Here is a 23197-nt window from a genome sequence, read left to right on the forward strand (position 1 = left end):
TTTTTCAAGAAAATATTTTTTTTCCTACTGAACATAACCTTATTGAGAAAAGTTAGGGCATAGACTCCAATCATGAAAAATAAAGGAAAGTAAATAAAAATAACATTTCTACATTAACACACATTTTGTATTATATTGCTGGTAATGAATCATAAAAGATCAATAGTTAAAGCACACCTTGGACTATCTGCCTTAATTTGGGAATTGATATCCATTATTTAATCAAACCATACATCGAGAGTCACTTAATTATTTATCTTACAAGTGACACATGCCACACATAGTACACACCAATACCATATGATTTTGTTCATGAATGGTGATTGCACGCACCTCGATTAATTTAACATATGATAGTTGTTTGATTTTTTTTTCTTTTTAAAGGGCGGCAATCATAATATCCCTTAATACTCCATTTACATTCAGAACAAAAGTTGGTTTGCAATTCTCATTAGTTTTACATTCAGTACCACAACTTAAAATGCTAAGATCAGACAATATAATCTTCTCAATCAAAGGTAGGTCACGAAGAGCCATCACTTGAATGTTTGAAGACCAAGGTCGATGAACTGCATAATATGATCAAAAACAATTACAAATATATAAAATGATACGTAGTTACGTACTCCCTCTGTTCCAATTTAAGTGATTTGAGTTGATCGAATCGATAGATTTAAACAAATTTGAAGATTTTTGAGCTTGTGGTCTAAGTCGTGTAAGGTCTAAGACATATCATGACAATTGTTATATCATTTAAAACTTTTTGAAGCTAGCTTGATGATATTAAATAAGACATAACAGTTGTACGGTTATAAAAGTTACTCATTAAAGGTGTGTTCATCACGGTGAAGGATATTAATGTTTCAAAAATGTTTTTCTAATTTTCCATGTTATGAAAAATATTTATAAATTATTTTCAAAAATCAAGAAAATAACTTTCCTGACGGAAATAGGAAAACCAAGAATTTTTTTTCGTGAAAATGTTTTCTTCACACCAAACACATCCTAATAGTAAAATGAAAAGTGTAAAACTAATTGTTCTCCAAATTTAGAAATATGCCTTTGTTTTCAATATGATTAAAAATACATATTAGATTACTGATCTAATTTTATATCGTTTAACTCTAAATTAAAAAATTTAACAAGTAAAGAGAAATCGAGAGAGTATTACAAAGAAACTAAAGGATGATGAAATTACTGACCAGCCATTGCCATGATGAGAATACCAAAAACAAAAGCAACCTTTTGAGATAGGCACATCTTAGCCATGTTAATTACTAATTAACAATTTGATTTGTTGAGAAGAAGAGCTAATTAATTGTGTGTGAGTGCATTTTCTTGCTTGATTAAAGGCCCTATATATAGGCTTTTGCCAAGTGTTATATTGGTAATTAAGTGTTTACTGTCACACTCCTTTTTCGACTTCAAAAAGATAATTCTAAGTTTGAAAGGGTTTTTATTATTAAAGTGACAAAAGATTGAAAGTTTGTTTTGAAAAAAGATTATTTTTACATTCAAAATCAGAGTCGCCGCTTGGCATAATCCGGTGTGCCAAGTCACCATTGCAAAATCCTTTTCAAAGCCATTTGACTCTTGAAACTGGTTTGCGAACAGAGATTCTGGCTAAGGAATTGTGTTGACCGAGGAGAAGGTGTTAGGCACCCCTCGATCCCGTGGTTCGACCACGGTCGCTTGGTAGAGAGTATCGGCTAATTTTGACATTAAGGATGTATAAACCACATAAACACATAACATTCAAGCACACAAACAAATCACCCAAAATTTAAAATCAAAATGATGTACAGTCCAAATTATACAATCCAAAAATAAAAACATATGGAAAGGTAAAACCTATTCTATTCTAAACTATTCCTAAAGTAAACTCCAACCCGCCGCCTCGGGCCTTCGTCACGAACGTCTTCCGGGTACAAAATACTTTGGGGCATTCCCCGGCGAATAAACACAAATACCTAGGGACATTCCCGGCCAAATGAATACACTTTAGTGCAAAAAAATCAAACTATTCAACAAAATCTCAAATATTCAACAAAACAACGAGTCTTAAACTTTGCTTACCCAACTTACATTGCCTATCCATATCATAAGTATATCACGTTTCATATCAACAATAAATCAAAATTAATCCGAATTTACCCTTTTCATTGATTCCTCAATCCCGCCCCTCATTTTTTACGTATGAATTTCAATTATAAAAGTAATTATCCACCCCCAATATCAACGTAGATTTCATGCCAATGACTAACTATTCAGCTACGCAGCATCAGAACATCAACCAAATTTATCCAATCCACAAGCATCAACATACAAGCACAACATCATCAAACAAATAAAATGAAACTATCGGATCGTCATCCACAATAGCATAAAATATGAAGTTAAGAAATGAACCTCAGTGACTCTGACTTTCGATGATAGTTAAACGAACAGTGTCTGGTCCAAAACTCTCAAACCGAACACCTCGACTAACGAACAGATCCAACTCGGTATGGGAAAACGACCTCCGATCAGATTTCCAACTAAAAAAAATAGCAATATGACCCCCAAACCGAATATTGACTCGACTTGGTCTCGGAAATTTCTGATGAAGCTGATATCAATAACAAACCCCGCAATGGATGATCCCAAAAGCTCGATAAAATCTAGTAGAAAATCGAACACCAACACGATTCAAACTCTGGTGAGTCGCAGGTGACAAAAATGACTAGAATAGCCAGTCGCCGGCTGGATTTCATCCAGAATCGAAGAAAAATAGAGGAATTTTGGCCATTTTCAGACCCTCTTTGCTGGTGAGATTTAGGCGAGGACTCGCCAGTCTCCGATCCCTCTCCCTGTCTCCGATCTCCCTCTCAATCTACTCCCTAATCTCTACCCATTTCAGTGTTTTTCTCCGTCTTCAGTCCACTTCACCCTCCTCTTTTCTACTCATTCCGTTTGTGCATCCAGTGACGTGCATGAGATGGTGTTGATGATGAAGTGGGTGTGTGGTGTGAGTATGAAAAATGGGAGGAGTATTGTTGCAGTCTCCTCCTCCCAGTGAATGAAAAATTCTCTATACCTATTGTTGCCTGTGAATTTTGTGTGTTGTATTCAATGGAAAAAATGGAGAGGGTCAGTGTTTCTCCTGGAATCAGCCATGGAGAAGAAAGCCAATTCCCCTCCCCAATGTGCTGATATGAATTGAAAAATCCCCTCAATCTTCTCCGTGGGCCCTTCCTCTTTTGTTGCTCTCTCTGTTTATATGCCTATAGAATTTTGTAGTTGTGAGGTAGGGTAGGTAGGGTAGTGAGGTGGGGGTAGGGTAGTGAGGTGGGAGTAGGGTGTGATGTGGTTTATTTTGATTAGGTACTTTGTTAGGATCAGAAAAAATTAGCTAGGAGATTGTTATTTTTGTCATCTTATGGAGGGATTATCACACGGGTTGAGGGTACACGGTAGGATAAGGTAAAAATGGGTAAAAATATTATCGGGGAAGGATGAAATTAGGTCTCAACATCATGCCCCCTTTGAATATAAACACGAAGTGTTTTCAGAAAAAAAAGTAGACAACAAGACAAAATTTTGTCTCGACCATTATTTAAGGAAAGAAACAGAAGGAAGAAGAGCAATTGGGACTTGACTTAGGAAATCTTACCTACCAAGTTATGAAGGATTCAATCGACACGTATCTCAAAGGATTGGAAGAAGATGGACTATACCGAGTTGGAGAGTCGAGTGAGGTCCCGTCGAGGTTCTGGTCGCGGCTCTATTTTTACATCAAAAATGAAAATTACAAGAGTTAAAAAGATAAATAAAATTACAAAAGTCCTATCTATGCAACTTCTTTTGAACTCTTGACTTGAGTTTCATCACCCTATTCTTCAGGCGGGCTCCTGACTTGCAATTTTTCAATTATTTGCTTGGATTTAAATTGTTTCATCTTGTTGCTTGACTTTCAACTTCTTCACCCTGTTCTGCAGGTGGGCTCCTGACTTGATATTTCATCAAATTGTTTCTATGCTTTTCATTTTTTTCACCCTATTCTGCAGACGATCTCCTGACTTGCTATTTTTCAATCTGTTTAACTTTCAATTTCTTCACTTTGTTGCTTGGTTTTCCATTTTTCGCCCTGTACTTCGGGCATGCTCCTGAAATCACATCAAAATTGAAAAGAAAATTATCCCAAACAAAGAAATGCATTTTTTATGAGTTAATTGGAATGACTCGACTAAAAGGTATGTCTTCTAGGGGTCAAGGGAAATGACTTGACTAAAAGGTAAGCCTTATAGGAATTTAAGGAAATGACTCAACTAAAAGTTACGTCTTATAGGAATCAAAGGGATGACTTAACTAAAAGGTACGTCTTCTAGGGGTCAAGGGGATTGAATCGACTAAATGATACGTCTTATAGGAATCAAAGGGAATGACTCGACTAAAAGGTACGTCTTATAGGAATCAAAAGAGATGATTCGACTAAAAGGTACGTCTTATAGGATCAAGGGGAATGACTCGACAACAAGATATGTCTTATAGGAATCAAAGGGGATAACTTGACTAAAAGGTACGTCTTATAGGAATCAAAGGGGATGACTCGACTAAAAGGTACGTCTTCTAGGAATCAAAGGAAAATGACTCGGCTAAAACGGTATGCCTTATATGAATCAAAGGGAATGACTCGACTAAAAGGTACATCTTTTAGGGGTCAAGGGGATTGAATCGACTAAAAGGTACGTCTTATAAGAATTAAGAGGAATGACTTGACTAAAAGGTATGTCTTATAGGAATCAAGGGGAATGACTCGACTAAAAGGTACGTCTTATAGGAATCAAGGGATATAACTCGACTAAAAGGTATGTCTTATAGGAATCAAGGGATATGACTCAACTAAAAGGTACGTATTATAGGAATCAAGGGATATGACTCGACTAAAAGGTATGTTTTATAGGGATCAAAGGGAATGACTCGACTAAAAGGTACGTCTTATAGGAATCAAAGGATATGACTCGACTAAAAGGTACGTCTTGTAGGAATCAAAGGGGGTGGCTCGACTAAAAAGGTACATCTTATAGAAATCAGGGAGAATGACTCGACTTAAAGGTATATCTTATAGGAATCAAGGGGGATGACTCTACTAAAAGGTACATCTTATAGGAATCAAGGGGTATGACTCGACTAAAAGGTACGTCTTCTAGGGGTCAACGGGGATATAACTCGACTAAAAGGTACGTCTTATAGGAATCAAAGGGGATGACTCGACTAAACAGTACGTCTTATAGGAATCAAAGGGAATGACTCGACTAAAAGGTACGTCTTATAGGGGTCAAAGGAATTAACTCAACTAAAAGATACGTCTTACAAGAATCAAGGGATATGACTCGACTAAAAAGTACGTCTTATGGGAATCAAAGGAGATGACTCGACTAAAAAGGTATGCCTTATAGGAATCAAAGGGAATGACTCGACTAAAAGGTATATCTTCTAAGGGTCAAGGGGATTTTAACAAGTGTATCACCCAGCAAATGAAAACTGAAATCCCTGGACAAGAAAGTGTGTCTCCGAGGGATATAAGATGATGAATTTTATCATGATTTGATTACCAAACCTATGCAGCAACATTGCTTCGTGCCTTTGTAAAAGTGAGGCATTGCAGGACTTGATATTTATTCTCTGAAGTCCTTGCTTGGAAGGTAATATGTTTCCTGTTGCATCAAAGAAAACTTGTGAGTTTAAAACATGGTGGTTGGTTTGTGGCTTTGGGTTTTGCGGCGATCGCTCTTGCCCTTGTCACATTTAACCTTGCTTCCAACCATTAGCATATATCATTGACTTACTACATCGTTGACCCAAACTCAGATTATTAAGAGTGACTCTTAAACAAACACGGTATCTCTGCTTCGCCATGCTCATCATATAAAACCTTTGAACCTTGGTATTTTCATGAGTTCCCTAACTTGTCTGTTGACATAATTTTTGTATGCCTTATTTTGGCTCACAATTATGTCATTTGCATGTGCTGGCCCTTTTGTCTTGCTTTGTGCAATTGAAGAAGCTGGTAGCCAGTTTTTAAATCTTTTCTCACTTGTTTTGACACGGACTTGGCTCAAAGATAAGAAAAGAAAAAAGAATGACAATTTTTTTATCTGGATAACTGACTCAAGAAATATAAAATAAAAATAAAGAAAATAAATGAAAGACAATGAATATCCGCATTTGAAACAAAGAAACAATAAATTAATCTAAAAATGATAGTCAACTCTAATGATTATGCCATGCATTTTGGATTAAGCAGCCTGATCTTTTCATCCAAAATTTTTACCAATTGTTGTTGAGTTAATGGCCCTGAAACTGAGTTACTTACTTGGACCCATTGCATTTGGAGACCTCATTCGGCTAGTGGCACCTCGAAGGGTTTTCTTCAACAAGCCTCTCTTATTTTTCTTTCAAATCACCACCTTGTGGTTTCCGTGAGGGTTTTCCCCAATAATACTCTCTTATTTTTATCAGTCTCAACTTATCATTGCCTTATGGTGCCCCTGAGGGTTTTCATCAATAAGACTCTCTCATTTTTATTTCTCTCTTGATTTCTTATGCTGAGGAAGACAAGTAGTTCCCAAATGCATCCTCATATCCCTTGCATGCTTAGCCTTAACATCCTCAAAGATTGATCTGAAGGTCTTTCTTTGGTTGTAACTTGGCTTTTGGAAAGGATTAGAAAGAAAGCATGAAATGAGGTCCAAACGACACTTGAAGTGGGGTGGGATTTACAACTTTTAGAATCGACTCAAACAAGGGCATGCCCCTGTTTCTTTTGACTGGGTGACTCTAAATTGTTTATTTGGTTGGACCGAGCCTGGAGTAGGGCAGCCTACGTATCTCATTCCCAAGAGAGGAGAATCAGGTCATGCGTAGTTCTGGCAGCTCATTCTTTTGCTTGGTTCTATTTTCTTTTCTTTTATTGACTCTTTTTTTTTTTGAATTTTTTTTTGCTCTATTTTTCTTGACACTCTTCTTTTTTCTTCCTTTTTGACACATTTTCTCTTTTTTTTTTTTGAAACTTTTCTAACTCTATTCTTTTGTTCGATGCTTTTCTTTTGAGTTTTGCTGACTCTATCTTGATTCCAAAAGAGGTGTATGAAAGAAAATAAAACTAAAGCTCAAATGGGGTAAACAAAGGATGACACAATGTTTGGCTAGCTGAATGAAATACCTTCATCATATCAATCTTTGAAAATGCAAGTACATATCATGCAATATGAAAGTGAGAGATGAAAATCATTTGTGACATCTTTTAAGCACTAACTTTGATTGAGTTTGTGCGTCACTACTTCTTCTGTAAACTCCACCTTTGTTGTACATTCCTCCATTGAATGACTCATGCTTTCATGAAGCTGATTTTCTTTTTGTTCACGCAACCACTATTTGACCTAATTAAGCCATGTCTCTCAATTGATGACCAAGTTATTCTTGTGATTCTCAAAATAATTGCCTTAATTTTCAAAGAAGGCTTCAACTTGTTACCAAATGTCTCAGCACTCTATCCATTTTCTTAGGTTCTCTCTTTTCCTAACTCTATCTCTCTAATTCAATGCTCATGCTTAAACTGGATTTTAAAATCTGACTAAAAAGTTCACTAGCATGTCATATCGCTAGAGTCAACAAAAAATGTACTATGTAAAGAAAACAAACAAACAACATATATTTAAAACACAAATGAAAAGGGGACACTCGATTTAATTAAAATGAAAGAAAGGTTTGAACATAACGGCAAAGGGACAAAACAAGATAGATCCCAAACTAAAACCCTGTAATAATTTGGATAACAGAAAATAAAACAAAACAAACTACCAAACCTCTTCCTAGTAGGGAGAGGGTGACTTCTCAATTGCTCAGCCTGACAACTTAGCCACTAGCTTGCATATTAGCATGACTAGAGTTTCCCTTACTATCAATGTTCTGCACCACAAATGATCCATCTTGAATCATCTTTTTAATTTCTCTTTTCAAATCTCGATAATCTTTAATACTATGACCCTGAGCATCAGAATGATATGCACATTGTGCATTAGGATCAAAATTTCTCGAACGCCGATTAAGGGTGTGCCAAATAAGAGGACTGATCATGCCCTCCTGTACAAATCTATGAAATAAGCTGGCATATGACTCTCTAATTTCTATAAAGCTATCTCTCGACTTCTGCCTTATTTCATTGTTTGGCTTGGATAGCAAATCTAGCCTAGAAGGGCTTTGGTATATTTGTGGATTTAGAGGATGACTCTGGGGCGTTGGGGTACACCATTGTGGGTAAGATGGGTTTCGAACATGTGGTTGTCCATTATACACTGGATATGGATGTGGAGGAACATAGTATAATGGATTTTGGGAGCGATTATGTGAAGCTTGGGCATGAACTTGGGTTTGAGACTGAGAGTGACGACGACGAGGTATTCTTGACCTTCCCTAATGTCCAACTACAATAGTAGATGCATATTCCTTATTCTTTTTCTCCCCAACACTTCCTGAACCTTTTTGAATTGCTTAAGTTGTCGCTTTTAATGTTGCAAAACTCACAATGCGACTAGTCTTAATTCCCTATTCTATTATATCCCCCATTTTAAGGACCTCAATAAATGACTTGCCTAATGCAGGTAACAAGTGTTGATAATATGTTGCATCCTGCACTTGAATAAACACCTCCACTATTTTTCTTTCTTTCATTGGCGGTTTTACTTTAGCAGCTTGTTCGCACCATCTGATCGCATACTCCCTCTCTCAGTATTCTTCTTTTTTATACTAGTTAGGGATCAACTCCACATTGTATTGAAATTGTTGCACAAATCCATTAGCTAGGTCATCCCAACTAATCCACTTGTCAATGTCTTGATCAACAAACCATTTTGAAGCTAGGACTGAAAGACTCTCCCCGAAATAAGCCATGAGTAGTTCTTTCTTCCCTTCAGCGCCCCTTAATTGGTTACAATATCGCCTCAAATGCGCCACTGGGTCCCCATGTCTATCATACTTCTCAATCTTTGGCATTTTAAAGACAGGAGGGAGGTTGACACCTGGAAACATGCATAAGTCCTTATATGAGACACTTTTGTAACCCCCAAGTCCTTACAAGTTCTTCATAGACAGTTCAAAACTTCTTAATTTTCTAGTCATTTCCTTTTGTTCTTCTATCATAACAAGTTTCTCAGTGTTAGAAGGAAATTCAGGCGGGTGAGTGTCACCATAAAGACCAGTCAACTTGAATGTAGGCTCAGAAGTGTAATGCTGATCACCAATAATATTCAATACAGGCTCTCTTGTAGAGTAGGGAGGCACAACTTATGGATGAACATCAAAAGTAGGAGCTTCGGGTAATGGTGGCACCGAAAAAGCATAAACAACAGGTGGAGCCAAGTATGTAGTAGTCTCGGATTGGGGAGCAAGGAAATGAACATTGGAAGTGGTTGGATATTGTTGCCCCTGAGTCGATCCTGATGCATGTTGTGGCATATCAACAAAAATGGAAAATTGTACATGTGACACGGGAGGCAAGCTAGAAAGATATTCCAGATTATCAGTGGGAACTGGAGGAGGTGGCAACCCATTAGCCCAAGCTCGATGTATTTCTATCATTTGCTGCCTTAATTTTTGAATCTCTTCATTAGCTCTTAAATTCTCATTTTTTGAACTCCCTATCTGATTAGTGACAACAAACTCAGTATCCTTGTTGTCCATAACTTTCTCTGTGACTTGGTGCAATATAGAGGATCAGCCAAAATGCCACAAACCAACCACCTCAAACTAACTGAACAAGAGATAACAAATGCGTTAGAGTTCAACACTTTCTCAAAATCTCTTTTTTTTCTTTTAAAAAGGTCACCGAACCCATGAAGGGTGCCTACGTATCTCACCCTCGAGAGAGGAGAATCAGGTGTGCGTAGTTCGTGAAGTCTTGCCAAAATGGCAAAATTAAACTTTTTTTCTTTTTCTTGAAACAAAGTGTCAAAAGAATTGATGAAAGTCTTTTTGCATTTTTTTTTAGGTTTAAATCTCTATACAAAATGAAACCTATGATTACCAAAGAAAAATCTTTTTGGGTTTTCGGTTTTTGAATTTCATGTGAAAATGAAACTTGAACCTATTAAAGAAAAATCTTTTTGTAGTTTTCTTTTAAAGACGTATATGAAAAGCCTACTCTTAAATGAAGAGTGAATAAGATATTTTTGGATTTTTCAAATAATAGCCCCGAACAAACAATAGGTTGCCTACACTAATACTAACTACGCTCCCGTGCTTTACCCGACACCTCGGGCCTTCATCTCGATCATCCTCCACCAACATGATACGTCGGGGCATTCCCCGGTGAATAAACACAAATGCCTCAGGGCATTTCCCGGCCAAATAATACATTTGATCCAAAAGCAATAAAACCAAGCCATTCAACACATGTCAAGCATTCAATATTTCACAATTCTTATATATGCCTACCCGAGCCTAGTGCTTGCCTACCCTATCGGCGATATATCACGTTCAACATCAACAATGAATCAAAATACCATATTATTCACTTTTAGCAATTTTTTTTATTTCCTCCCCCAATTTCATTTTTATCAATCACACCATCAAAACTACACAAATTAGCTCCTCATATTACCGAAATCACATTATCAAGGACATAATCATAACATCAACAAAATCAAACAAATCGTAGTTACCCAACATAAAATCACCAAATCACGTCATCAAAATAAAGAGAAGATATGAAGAATTGGACCTAAAATTGAGGCTTTCAAATTATGTTATTCAATTAAAGAGAGTCCGCGCCCGAAAAACTTGAATAGAACCTCAATACGAACCCAATCCAAACTCAATACTCAAACTCACAAATTAAATAAACCCAAAACCAAAACTGATTTCCAAGCAAAATAGAACAAAACGTTCTCTGTTTCGATCGTATTTCGGTCGGATCTCATCAGAATAGATGCAAAATGGGTTGGGTGTTATTGTTTAGACGACGGCTTTACTGTTCTGGCGAGATTTGAACTCACCACAGTTTTGATGACCTTGGTGATAACGAAACTAAACACAAATCTGGTGGCAACACTGTCTCTAGTGATTCACTTCTTTTCGGATCAGTTCGTGTGCGTGTGTTTTGGTTTTTATGTCTGTGAATGAATATCAGTGTGTATTTGAGAGTGATGGGTGTGATATGGGTGGAGGAGTATAAGTTGCATTTCTTTGTGTGTGTGTGTGGTGAAGAAGAAAACCAAAAGATGGAGAGCTCCTTCCTTTTCCTCCTGTCTCCCTCTATTCCTTTCACTGTGTATGTATTCTCAAGAGTGTGAGAGTGACGATGGATAATTGATCAGTGAAAATCCTGAGGTATCTGTGAGTGGGTGTAATGGATGAGAGTATGGGTGTGTCGATGAACATCACTGGAGATGAATTATTGGTGTGTAGGAGAGAAGAGAGCTCGTGTATTGCTCTCTTCGGTGAATGAGGAAGAAGATGATGGTGCCTGTTCTCCCTATATATGACATATCCTTTTTTTTTTTGGAATTATGTAAGTGTACATTGTACGTTGCCCCCTCCCTACTGTAATCTCTCTATACACACACACACACACACATATATATATATATATATTGTATTTACCCTCTTTTCCCTTTGTTACTGTGGACCCTTCTTTATTGTAGTATAGTGTAAATATGAAAGGAAAAATGGGGAATCACGTGAAAGGGTGGGGCTAGGCTAGGTAGGGGTGTGGGGTGTGAGGTGGGGGTAGGGATGGCTGTTAGGATAAGATAAAATTAGTTATGGGTTGTTATTTTTTGTATTTTTGTGGAGGGATAATCACACGGAGTAAGGGCCCGTGGTAGGTTGAGCTAAAAATGGATAAAATAAAGCTTTGGGAGGGACAAAATTAGGTGTCTACATCATGCTCCCTTTGAATGTAAGCACCGAGTGTTTTCATACAAAATGTAGACACCTAATTTTGTCCCTCCCGAAGCTTTATTTTATCCATTTTTAGCTCAACCTACCACGAGCCCTTACTCCGTGTGATTATCCCTCCACAAAAATACAAAAAATAACAACCCCTAACTAATTTTATCTTATCCTAACAACCATCCCTACCCCACCTCACACCCCTACCTAGCCTAGCCCCACCCTTTCACGTGATTCCTCATTTTCTCTTTCATAATTACACTACACTACAATAAAGAGGGGGTCCACAGTAACAAAGGGAAAAGATGGTGAATACAATATATATATATATATATATATGTATAGAGATTACAGTAGGGAGGGGGCAACGTACAAGGCACACTTACATAATTCCAAAAAAAAAAAAAAAAGAAGAGAGGATATGACATATATAGGGAGAACAGGCACCATCATCTTCTTCCTCATTCACAGAAGAGAGCAATACATGAGCTTTCTTCTCTCCTACACACCAATCATTCTTCTCCACTGATCTTCATCGACACACCCATACTCTCATCCATTACACCCACTCACAAATACCTCAGGATTTTCACTCATCAATTATCCATCGTCACTCTCACACTCTTGAGAATACATACACAGTGAAAGGAACAGAGGGAGACAGGGGGAAAAGAAAGGAGCTCTCCATCTTTTGGTTTTCTTCTTCGCCACACACACACATAGAGAAATGCGACTTATACTCCTCCACCCATATCACACCCGTCACTCTCAAATACACACTGATATTCATTCACACACACCTCACAGATGCAAAAACCAACACACATACACACGAACTGATCGGGAAAGAAGTGAATCACTGAAGACAGTGCTGCCACCGGATTTGTGTTTAGTTTCATTATTACCAAGGTCATCGAAACTCCGGTGATTTCAAATCTCGCTGGAACAGTAAAGCTGTCTTCTAATCAATAACACTCAACCCATTTTCCATCTATTCCGACGAGATCCGACCAAAATACGATCGAAACAGAGAACAGTTTGTTCTGTTTTGCTTGGAAATCAGTTTTGGTTTTGGGTTTATTCAATTTATGAGTTCGAGTATTGAGGTTGGATTGGGTTCGTATTGAGGTTCTATTCGAGTTTTCCGGGCGCGAACTCTCTTTAATTGAATAACATAGTTTGAAAGCCTCAATTTCAGGTCCAATTCTTCATCTCTTCTCTTTATTTTGATGACGTGATTTGGTGATTTTGTGCTGGGTAATTGTGATTTGTTTGATTTTGTTGATGCTATGATTATGTCCTTGATGATGTGATTTCGGTAATATGAGGGGCTAATTTGTGTAGTTTTGATGGTGTGATTGGTAAAAATGAAGTTGGGGGCGGAAATAAATTTTTTTTGCTAAAAGTGAATATTATGGTATTTTGATTCATTGTTGATGTTGAACGTGATATATCGCCGAGCGGGTAGGCAAATGTAAGAATTGTGAAATATTGAATGCTTGACATGTGTTGAATGGCTTGGTTTTATTGCTTTTGGATCAAATGTATTATTTGGCCGGAGAATGTCCCGAGGCATTTGTGTTTATTCACCGGGGAATGCCCCGACGTATCATGTTGGCGGAGGATGATCTAGATGAAGGCCCGAGGCATCGGGTAAAGCACGGGAGCGTAGTTAGTATTAGTGTAGGTTAGATAGGATTTATTTTTGTATTCTTCTATTTTGGACTGTATAAATTGGACTGGACACTGTACTTTTGATTTATTTTTGTTTTGTTTGTTTGTTTGATTGTTTTACGTGTTTTGTGTTGTTTATACATTTGTAATGTCAAATAGCCGATATACTCCGCCAAGCGATCGTGGTCGAACCGCGAGGTCGAGGGGTGCCTAACACCTTCCCCTCGGTCAATAGAATTTCTTAGTCGGAATCTCTGTTCGCAGATTATTTTTAGAGTCAAAAATAGTTTTGAAAAGGATTTTTCAAAGGTGACTTGGTACACCGAATTATTCCGAGTGGCGACTCTGAATAAAATTATAAATAATCCTTTTTCGAAATAACTTTTAATCATTTTGTCACTTGAATAATAAAACCCTTTCGAACCTTAAAACGAATCTTTTGGTAAAAAAGGGGTGTGACACAAAGAAGTAGACAACGTGATAGAATTTTGTCCCGATCATTTTTCGAGGAAGCAATAGAAGGAAGAATGACAAACCGAGTTGGAGAGTCGAGTGAGGTTCCATCGAGGTTCCGATCCGCGACTCTGTTATTACATCAGAAATGAAAATTAGAAGTTAAAACACAAATGAAATTACAAAATCCTATCTACGCAGCTTCTGTTGGACTCTTGACTTGAGTTTCATCACCCTATTCTTCAGGCGGGCTCCTGACTTTCAATTTCTTTAACTTGTTGCTTGCCTTTCAATTTCTACACCCTGGTCTCCAGGCGAGCTCCTGAATTGCTATTTCATAAACTTGTTGCTATGCTTTCAATTTCTTTACCCTGTTCTGCAGGCGGGGTTCCTGGAATCACATCAAAACTGGAAAAAAAATTATCCCAAACAAAAATTATTATAAAGAGAAATTTCGCTTGCCAGAAAAGTAAAGCTCCAAAAAATAGAATTAAATTTTTCCCCAGTTTATCATCAAAGGGATTTTGTGAAAGTCACATCATTATAGAAATCAAAGGGAATGACTCAACTAAAAGGTACGTCTTATAGGAATCGAAGGGAGTGACTCAACTAAAAGGTACGTCTTCTAGGAATCAAAGGGGAATGACTCGACTAAAAGGTACGTCTTCTAGGGGTCAAGGGAATGACTCAACTAAAAGGTACGTCTTATAGAAATCAAAGGGGAATGACTCGACTAAAGGGTACGTCTTCTAGGAGTCAAGGGAATGACTCGACTAAAAGGTTAGTCTAATAGGAATCAAGGGTGATGACTCGACTAAAAGGTATGTCTTATAGGAATCAAGGGAGATGACTCGACTAAAAGGTACGTATTATAAGAATCAAAGGAGCGACTCGACCAAAAGGCACGTTTTATAGGGGTAAAAGGGAATGACTCGACTAAAAGATACGTCTTATAGGAATCAAAGGGGATGACTCGACTAAAAGGTACGTCTTATAGGAATCAAAGGGAATGACTCGACTAAAAGGTACGTCTTATAGGGGTCAAAGGGAATGACTCGACTAAAAGATACGTCTTATAGGAATCGAAGGGGATGACTCAACTAAAAGGTACATCTTATAGGAATCAAAGGGAGTGACTCGACTAAAAGGTATGTCTTCTAGGAATCAAGGGAATGACTCAACTAAATGATACGTCTTATAGGAATCAAAGGAAATGACTCGACTAAAAGGTATGTCTTATAGGAATCAAGGGATATGACTCGACTAAAAGGTACGTCTTATAGGAATCAAAGGGGAATGACTAGACTAAAAGGTACGTCTTATAGGAATCAAAGAGAGCGACTCGACTAAAAGGTACGTCTTCTAGGAATCAGGGGAATAACTCGACTAAAAGGTAGGTCTTCTAGGGTCAAGGGGAATGACCCGACTAAAAGGTAGTCTTCTAGGAATCAGGGAAATGACTTGACTAAAACGTACATCTTATAGGAATTAAAAGGAATGACTCAACTAAAAGGTACATATTCTAGGAATTAAAGGGAATGACTCGACTAAAAGGTACGTCTTATAGGAATCAATAGGAATGACTCGACTAAAAGGTACATCTTATAGGATCGAAGGGGATGACTCGACTAAAAGGTACGTCTTCTAGGAGTCAAGGTGAATGACTCGACTAAAAGGTACATTTTCTAGGAATCAAGACTTGAGTTAGGAAGTGCATTACCTAAGAAGAAAAATTCGAATTATCCAATCAAGGAAGTGTGTTTCCTTACCAATGTTGTTTGAATTATCAAAACAATGAAGTGAGTCTCCTTACCAAAGCTTCTTGAATTACCAAAACAAGGAAGTGCGTCTTCTAGAGATCTTGAATTATGAGTTTTACCATGGTTTTGATTACCAAACCTGTGCAGCAACCTTGCCTCATGCATTTGTTGAGGTGAGAAATTACGGCCTTTGATGTTTATGCTCTGAAATCCTTGATCTGAATTCAACATGTATTCCTATTTCATGCAAAGAAAGGTTGTGAGTTTAAATATATGGTGGCTGGTTTGTGGCTTTGGCTTTCGTGGAAAATGCTCTTGCCATCATCACATTTAACCTTGCTTCCAACCATTAGCCTGTGTCATTGAATTTCTGCTTCATTAACCAAACTCAGATTATTAAGAATGACTGAGATAAACACAGCATCTCTGCTTTTCCATGCTTCTCAGATAGACCCCTTGGAACCTTGGTATTTCATGAGTTCCCGGATTTCTCTGTTGACAAAATTTCTACATATCCTTTTTAGCTCACAATTATGTCTCTTTTATGTGTTAGCTTTTGTCTTGCTTTATGCAATTAATGAAGCTGGTAGCTAGTTTTGAAATCTTTTCTCACTTGTTTTGACACGGACTTGAATCAAAGACAAGAAAAGAAAACAGAATGGCAATTTTTATTTGGATAACTGACTCAAAGATAAACAAAAATAAAGAGAAGAAAGAAAAGACGATGAATGTCCCCGTTTGAAACAAAGAAACAAAAAATTATCTAAAAATGATAGTCAACTCTAGTGATTATGCCATGCATTTGGATTAAGCTGCCTTATCTTTTCATCCAAACATTTTACCAATTGTTGTTGAGTTAAGGGCCCTGAAACTGAGTTACTTTGTTGGGCCAATTGCATTCGGAGACCTCATTCGGCTAGTGGCACCTTGAAGGATATTTTTGACAACAAGCCTCTCTTATTTTCTTTCTCTCAGCTCACCATTTTTCTATGGAGTCCGTGAGGGTTTTCAATAATGAGACTGTCTTTTCACTACTCTAAGCTCACCAGTCGTCTTACGGTGCCCGTGAGGATTTTCACCGATAAGACTCTCTCATTTTTATTTCTCTCAAATTACTATCGTCTTACCGTGCCCGTGAGGTTTTTCACCAATAAGACTCTCATTTTTATTTCTCTCAACTTACTATAGTCTTACGGTGCCCTTGAGGGTTTTCACCAATAAGACTCTCTCATTTTTATTTCTCTCATGATTCTTTATGCTGAGGAAGACAAGTAGTTCCCAAATGCATCATATCTCTTGCATGCTTCGCCTTAACATCCTCAAAGATTGATCTGAAGGTCTTTCTTTGATTGTAACTTGACTTTTGGATAGGGTTAGAAAGAAAGAATGGCATGGGGCCCAAACGACACTTGAAGTGGGGTAAGACTTACAACTTTTGGAATCAACTCAAACAATGAGGATTAACTCATGCCCCAGTTTCTTTTGACTGGGTGACTCTAAATTGTTTATTTAGTTGGATCGAGCCTGGAGTAAGGAAGCCTACGTATCTCACCCCCGAGAGAGGAGAATCAGGTCATGTGTAGTTCTGGCGGCTTGGTCTTTCACTTGATTCTATTTTTTTTTCGATGCTTTTTCTCTTTGGGACTTTTCTGACTTTATTTTTCTTGACACTCATCTTTTCTTTCTTTTTCAACACATTTTTTGAATTTTGTTGACTCTATCTTGATTCCAAAAGAGGGGTATGAAAGAAAATAACACTAAGGCCCAAATGGGGTAAACAAAGATGACACAATGTTTGGATAGCAGAATGAAATGCCTTCGTCATATCAATTCTTGAAAATGCTAGTACACAGCATGGAATGCGAAAGTGCACGATCAAGATCACTTATAAAATGTTTTACAACACTAACTTGCCCCGAGCATGTGTGCCATTTCTTTTTCTACACTTGTCCAGCATACAACTCCACTTTGTTGTACATTCCTCATGCTTTCGTGGAGCTAATTATTCTATTCCTTTTGATGTAGGATCACACATCCACTATTTGACCTAATTGAGACATGTCTTTCAAATGCTGACCAAGTTATTCTCATGATTCTCAAAATAATTGTCTTAATTTTCAAAGAAGGCTTCAACTTGATCACCAAATGCCCCAGCACTCTATCTATTTTCTCATATGCTCTCTTTTCCTAACTTTAACTCTCTGATTCAATGCTTCATGATTAAGTTGCATTTTAAGATCTGACTGAAAATTCCGCAGGCATGTTATATCACTAGAATCAACATAAAATGTACTGTATAAAGAAAACAAACAAACAACACATATTTGAAACAAAAGATAAAAAGGTTTGAACATAAACGACAAAGGGACAAAACAAGATAGATCCTGAACTACAACTCTGAAATAATTCGAAAAAATAGAAAAGAAAACAAAACAAACTACCAGACCTCTTCCTAGTAGGGAGACAATGACTTCTCAATTGCTCAGCCTGACATATTAGCCACTGGTTTCCATATCAGCATGACTAGAGCTTTCACCACTGTCACACACATTTCCTTCAACAAATAAGTTCTGGATCCCCATGCTTAACTCATTGCCTCCTACATATTATGCAGTACCGCATGCTGGTGAAAAACTTTGTAGGATGGTCGAAGGGCCAATGTTTTGCACCACAATCAATTTATCTTGAATTATCTTTTCTATTTTTCTTTTCAAAGTACGACAATCGTCAGTAATATGACTTTGAACATCCGAATGATATGCACATCGTATATTAGGATCAAAATTTCTTGAATATAGGTCAGGTGTATACCCAAGGAGAGGAGTAATCATGCCCCTCTGTCTCAATCTCTGGAATAAACTAGCATAGAACTCCCCAATAGGAGTAAAATTATCTTTTTCCTTCCTCTTTTTTGCGAACTCTGGCCTCGGATGAAACTTGGATTTAGAGGTTCCTTGGTAAATTCGTGGGGGTCGAGGACGATGTTGAGGGACAGGTGCATGCCATTGTGGATAAGAAGACGGAAACTGACTTTACAATTTTGGTGGAAGACTTAAGGTATTTGCAGGGTCAAAAGTGGGGAATAGAGGTGGAGGCATCCTACTGGCCCAAGCTCGATACATTTCCATCACTTGTTGTCTCAGTCTCAAATTCTCTTTCTTTAAACTCTCAATTTCCTGATTCTTTGTTTCATAGATGATGCCACTTTCTATATCCTTGTTGGACACAACTAAACCCTCCTTGAATTTGGTGTGATATGGAGGACCAGTCAGGAAGCCACAAACCAACCACCTTAAACTAACTGAACAAGAGGCAACAAATATATTAGAGTTTAATATTTTTCAAGACCTCTCTCCTTTTTTTTCCTTGAAAAGATCACCGAACCCAAGAAGGGAGCCTACGTATCTCACACCCGAGAGAGAATACTCAGGTGTGCGTAGTTCATGAAGTCGTTCCAAAACGGCCAATTGAACTCTTTATTTTTTTCTTTTTGAAACTCTAAGAAGAAAAGAAAATAGCAAATTGTCAAAAGAATCGACGAAAATCTTTTTTGGCATTTTTTAGGCTTAACATCCCTATACAAAATGAAACCTATGATTACCTAAGAAAAATCTTTAGGGGTTTTTTATTTTGAATTTCATAGGAAAATGAAACTTGAAACTATTAAAGAAAAATCTTTTTGTAGTTTTCTTCTAGAGATGTATATGAAACACCTGCTCTAAGTGAAGAGTGAAGAAAATCTTTTTGAATTTTTTAGATTTCTGTACAAAATGATATCTATGATTACCGAAAAAATATTTTTGGATTTTTGATTTTGAATTTCATATGAAAATGAAATTTGAACCTATTAAAGGAAAATATTTTTTTTTATTGTTTTCTTTTAAAGATGTACATGAAACACCTACTCTACGTGAAGAGTGAAGAAAATATTTTTTTTTGGATTTTTGAAATGAGATTCCCGAACCCAAAATAGGTTGCCTATGTATCTCACTCCCGAAAAAGGAGAATAAAGGGTGCGTAGTTCATCCAGATTGGACAATTAAGGATTAAAACAAACTAAGACTTGACTTGAGAGACGCGATTACAGACGGACGATGAAAATAAAATCTTTTTTTGGGTTTTCAATTAGACACATCATACAAAACTGACACCAACAACTATGAAAGAAAAATCTTTTTAAAATTTTCATTATATAAAATGTACAAAACTTTTATTTTTTTTTTTTATAAAAATCTCCAATTAAAAATAATATTTTTGAAATTTTCAAAATATGAATGCATTGTAAAGGAACAAATGGAAATTTTTTTTGATGTTTTTGAAAAAATGAGTGCAAAAGGGTAAAAAAAAAATCCTTTTGAATTTTTGGATTGTGAAAAACAAAAGTCATAAAGAACTCTAAAAACTCCGAAACTCTTTTTTTTCTTTTCAACTCACTTTTTCTTTCATTTTCCTGTTCTTTTTTTTTTTTTTCAATTTTTCCTTGCCTATACACTTTCTTTAATTCTAGCACATGCTTTCCCCCAAATCAATCCGTCAAATGACCATATTACCCTTAAAGATGCAACATTTAGCACATAAAGATGCTTTAGAGGTGAGTCTCCTACAAAGGGTCATGTAGGTCCCGCTAGATCTTAATATGATGCAAATAAACATGACCTAAAGGCTGATCTACGCTGGAGTTCACTAAGAAGGCTATTCGGGGGAACGTATGGTTGATAGTGGCTGCTTTAGCTTTCCACCCACTCCATACCAGCCGACGGCTCCTCCTCGTAAGATAAGGGTGACTCAAACAGAGGTCGTGTACACAACGTGTACTATGGACTTGTTGCAGAAAGAATGACTCAGGTTATGCACATGATGCCAGATATAAAGCGGTAACACATAGATAGAAACTGTAAACAAAAAGCACGCAGGCACTCAACAATGAAAAAAAACAATAACACAAAACAACACAAACAACGTCTGTACACCCATAATGCCAAACTAAGCTGATAAAACTCCAAAAAATAAGCTCGAATTTTGAAATGGTCCCCAATGGAGTTGCCAGAGCTGTCACATCCCTTTTTCGACTCCAAAAAGATAATTCTAAGTTTGAAAGGGTTTTTATTATTAAAGTGACAAAAGATTGAAAGTTTGTTTCGAAAAAAGGATTATTTTTACATTCAAAATCAGAGTCGCCACTTGGCATAATCCGGTGTGCCAAGTCACCATTGGAAAATCCTTTTCAAAACCATTTGACACTTGAAACTGGTTTGCGAACAGAGATTCTGGCTAAGGAATTCTGTTGACCGAGGAGAAGGTGTTAGGCACCCCTCGATCCCGTGGTTCGACCACGATCGCTTGGTAGAGCGTATCGGCTAATTTTGACATTAAGGATGTATAAACCACATAAATACATAACATTCAAACACACAAACAAATCACCCAAAATTTAAAACCAAAATGATGTGCAGTCCAAATTATACAGTCCAAAAATAAAAACATACGGAAAGGTAAAACCTATTCTATTCTAAACTAGTCCTAAACTAAACTCCAACCCGCCACCTCGGGCCTTCGTCACGAATGTCCTCCGGGTACAAAATACTTCGGGGCATTCCCCGGCGAATAAACACAAATACCTAGGGGCATTCCCCCGCCAAATGAATACACTTTAGTGCGAAAAAATTAAACTATTCAACAAAATCTCAAATATTCAACCAAACAATGAGTCTTAAACTTTGCTTACCCAACCTACATTTCCTATCCATATCATAAGTCTATCATGTTTCATATCAATAATAAATCGTAATTAATCTGAATTTACCCTTTTAATTGATTCCTCAACCCCGCCCGTCATTTTTTATGTATGAATTTCAATTATGAAAGTAATTATCCACCCCCAATATCAACATCGATTTCATGCCAATGACTAACTATTCAGCTATGCAGCATCGGAACATCAACCAAGTTTATCCAATCCACAAGCATCAACATATAAGCACAACATCATCAAACAAATAAAATAAAACTATCGGATCGACATCCGCAATAGCATAAAATATAAAGTTAAGAAATGGACCTCAGTGACTCTGACTTTCGATGATAGTTAAAGGAACAGTGTCTGTTCCAAAACTCTCGAACCGAACACCTCGAATGACGAACAGATCCAACTCGGTATGGAAAAACGACCTCCGATCAGATTTCCAACTAAAAAAAATAGCAATATGACACCCAAATCGAATATTGACTCGACTTGGTCTCGGAAATTCCCGATGAACCTGATATCGATAACAAACCCCGCAATGGATGATTCCAAAAGTTTGATAAAATCTAGCAGAAAACCAAACACCAGCACGATTCAAACTCCGGTGAGTCGCCGGTGATGACAATGACCAGAACAGCTAGTCGCCGGCCGGATTTCATCCGGAATCGAAGGAAAACAAAAGAAGTTTGGCCGTTTTTAGACCCTCTTTGCCGGTGAGATTCAGGCGAGGACTCGCCAGTCTCCGATCTCCCTCTCAATCTACTCCCTAATCTCTACCCATTTCAGTGTTTTTCTTCGTCTTCAGTCCGCTTCACCCTCCTCTTTTCTACTCATTCCGTTTGTGCATCCAGTGACGTGCATGAGATGGTGTTGATGATGAAGTGGGTGTGTGGTGTGAGTATGAAAAATGGGAGGAGTATTGTTGCAGTCTCCTCCTCCCAGTGAATGAAAAATTCTCTATACCTATTGTTGCCTGTGAATTTTGTGTGTTGTATTCAATGGAAAAAATGGAGAGGGTCAGTGATTCTCCTGGAATCAGCCGTGGAGAAGAAAACCAATTCCCCTCCCCAATGTGCTGATATGAATTGAAAAATCCCCTCAATCTTCTCCGTGGGCCCCCTCCTCTTTTTGTTGCTCTCTCTGTATATATGCCTATGGAATTATGCGGTTGTGGGGTAGGGTAGGTGGGGTAAATGTAGGGTAGCGGTAGGGTGTGATGTGGTTTATTTTGATTGAATAGGTTGTTAGAATAAGATAAAATTAATTAGGGGATTGTTATTTTTGTCATTTTATGGAGGGATTATCACACGGATTGGAGGTACATGGTAGGATAAAGTAAAAATGAGTAAAAATAATATCGGGGAAGGACGAATTTAGGTGTCTACATTTACAAGTCATTAGTGTTTATCACGTGTAATTAAATTAATTATGTAAGTAATTGTTTTGTTCTCATATTACTAGGTAATTAGTTGGTAGATGATTGTGATCATTAATAATTTCTTAATATGCTATTAAGATTTCTTAGATTTTCTTGTTTCACTAAAAGTTAGAAGCAAATATTGAATCTATGACATTAATTAATATGTAATTACAACATCAATTTGGGTACAGTTTTTATAGAATTTTTTAATCGTAA

At 37.2% G+C, this 23197-nt stretch overlaps 2 long non-coding RNA genes across 2 annotated transcripts; both read right to left on the reverse strand.

Annotated features, from left to right (window-relative positions):
* Window positions 1-117: 117 nt before the first annotated feature.
* Window positions 118-3239, reverse strand: LOC124889477. Its single transcript, XR_007048495.1, has 3 exons — window positions 2410-3239; window positions 1203-1970; window positions 118-569 (listed from the first exon to the last, which is right to left on the reverse strand). It is a non-coding gene; the product is annotated as an uncharacterized LOC124889477 (long non-coding RNA).
* Window positions 3240-14074: 10835 nt separating this feature from the next.
* On the reverse strand, window positions 14075-22695 carry LOC124889478. Its single transcript, XR_007048496.1, has 2 exons — window positions 21877-22695; window positions 14075-14466 (listed from the first exon to the last, which is right to left on the reverse strand). It is a non-coding gene; the product is annotated as an uncharacterized LOC124889478 (long non-coding RNA).
* Window positions 22696-23197: the final 502 nt, after the last annotated feature.

The sequence above is a fragment of the Capsicum annuum genome, chromosome 12 (assembly GCF_002878395.1).
Source record: "Capsicum annuum cultivar UCD-10X-F1 chromosome 12, UCD10Xv1.1, whole genome shotgun sequence".
NCBI lineage: Eukaryota > Viridiplantae > Streptophyta > Magnoliopsida > Solanales > Solanaceae > Capsicum > Capsicum annuum.